General features: G+C 43.9%; 1 non-coding gene across 1 annotated transcript; it reads left to right on the top strand.

Moving 5' to 3' along the window:
- Positions 1-1,498: 1,498 nt before the first annotated feature.
- Positions 1,499-1,600, top strand: LOC140534960 (U6 spliceosomal RNA). The gene has a single exon (XR_011977500.1). It is a non-coding gene; the product is annotated as a U6 spliceosomal RNA (small nuclear RNA).
- The last annotated feature ends 330 nt before the right edge of the window (positions 1,601-1,930 follow it).

The raw sequence follows: 1,930 nt of genomic DNA, 5'->3' as shown, positions 1-1,930 counted from the left end.
TCTTTACAACACCACAAACTCATTCAAGTCCCCCTAGAAGGCTGGTCGTCCACGAAAGACAAATGCAAGAGAGGACAGGATAATGCGGAGAATCTCCATGGGCAATCGGTTCAACACTGCAGCTGTAATTGCTCACCAGTTCAACGTTTACAAGCATTTGGACTGGAATCCCACTCTGGGAATCCTGGGGAAAGACTGAACCCAAAGTGTGTAAAGAAGTCAGTGAAAGGTGGAGGAGGAAATGTAATGGGTTGTGGAATGTTTTCAGCAGCAGGAGTTGGGCCTCTCATATAGCTACATGGCAGAGAGAATGCAAGTGTGTATCAGAACCTTCTTCAACAACACGTGGTTCCTTCCTTGCATTTGTCACTCAATCAGCCAGCAATTTTCATGCGTGACAATGCCCCCTGTCACACAGCAAAACGGGTAAAGCAGTTCCTTGAAACTGAAAACATTGAAACAATGAATGGCCAGCTCAGAATCCTGATCTAAACCCAATAGAAAACCTCTGGAAAACCCTTGGTGATAAAGTTATGGCCAAGAAACCCACTACAGTCACCGAACTGTGGAAGAAACTGCAAGAAGAGTGGACCAAAATCACACCAGAGCAGAGTGAGAGACTAGTGATGTCCTGTAACCACATATGTGCTGAAGTCATTCAGAGCACATGGCTGTACACTTCCTGTTGTAACCTTCAGAAAATGTAGTTGTAATCTTTCTCTGTGCTACAGTCATTGCTGTTCTCTAATTTTGATTATTGTGTTTTTTGTGAAATAAAGATTTGTTGTTGAATACTTTGGTTATTTTGTTAAACGCTGTTCTAGTGGTATGGTATATCCCTAACAAAAATCCTTCAAATGTTGACCAATGAAGATTGCATTATTTCTGCAAAAATCAAGTGTTCATACATTGTTCTCTAATTTTGATTTCCAGTGTACAGCTTTAAACACGCCTGTTGAAGCACACTTTTAATAATCGATTATTATCAATTTTATAGATTCGATGTAGCAGCTCTAATGCAGACATTTCCTCCAAGTCAGCCGTTTTGTAGGTGCTATTGTCCTTCTAAAGCTGTACTGGTCTGCAGAGGAATGATTTCTTGAATTCTGAAACTAAAATTCAAATGTTTAATTATTATTATTAATTATTTTGCACAGTTTAAAATATTACTATTTATTTTTACATATAAGTTGACCATTTCTGTACAAGATATTAAGGTTGTATAGAGGCCAAACCTTAATCCACTGCATTCAACCGATACTCACTGTCATGCTGGCTAAGCTAGACATGGACGGGTGAACACTCGCAGGGACGGTGCGATGCATGATAACGTTTTAATCAAATAAACAGGGGAAAACACAAGAGTGCAGCAATAACAGAGAGGGATAAACAAGACAAACGTGACAAACTAATGCGGGCAAAACCTGAAGGCCACCTGAGGCTGGTAGGCAGCCAGGGAGCAACGCGAGGCTGGGCCAACCTAACGGAGGGGGGAAGCTTGCTATGGCAGCACATATACTAAAATTGGAACGATACAGAGAAGATTAGCATGGCCCTGCGCAAGGATGACACGCAAAATCGTGAAGCGTCCAATCTTTTTGTGGGGGCAGTGGTGGCTCAGCGGTTAGAGCGCCGGGATATCGATAACAGGGTTGTGGGTTCGATTCCCGGGCTCGGCAAGCTGCCACTGTTGGTCCCTTGAGCAAGGCCCTTTACCCTCTCTGCTCCCCGGGCGCTGGAGTTGGCTGCCCACCGCTCTGGGTGTGTGTGTGTGTACTCACTGCCCCTAACACATGTGTGCGTGTGAGTGTGTGTTCACTACCAAATGGGTTAAATGCGGAGGACACATTTCGCTGTACAGTGACAAATACGTGCACCTTTAGGTACAGGAACCCAAACCGCGCTCGTCAGGCGCTGATAAACTTACGTG

Source organism: Salminus brasiliensis, chromosome 14, assembly GCF_030463535.1.
Source record: "Salminus brasiliensis chromosome 14, fSalBra1.hap2, whole genome shotgun sequence".
In the NCBI taxonomy this organism is placed as follows: domain Eukaryota; kingdom Metazoa; phylum Chordata; class Actinopteri; order Characiformes; family Bryconidae; genus Salminus; species Salminus brasiliensis.
This window is presented reverse-complemented; position numbering and strand designations above follow the sequence as displayed.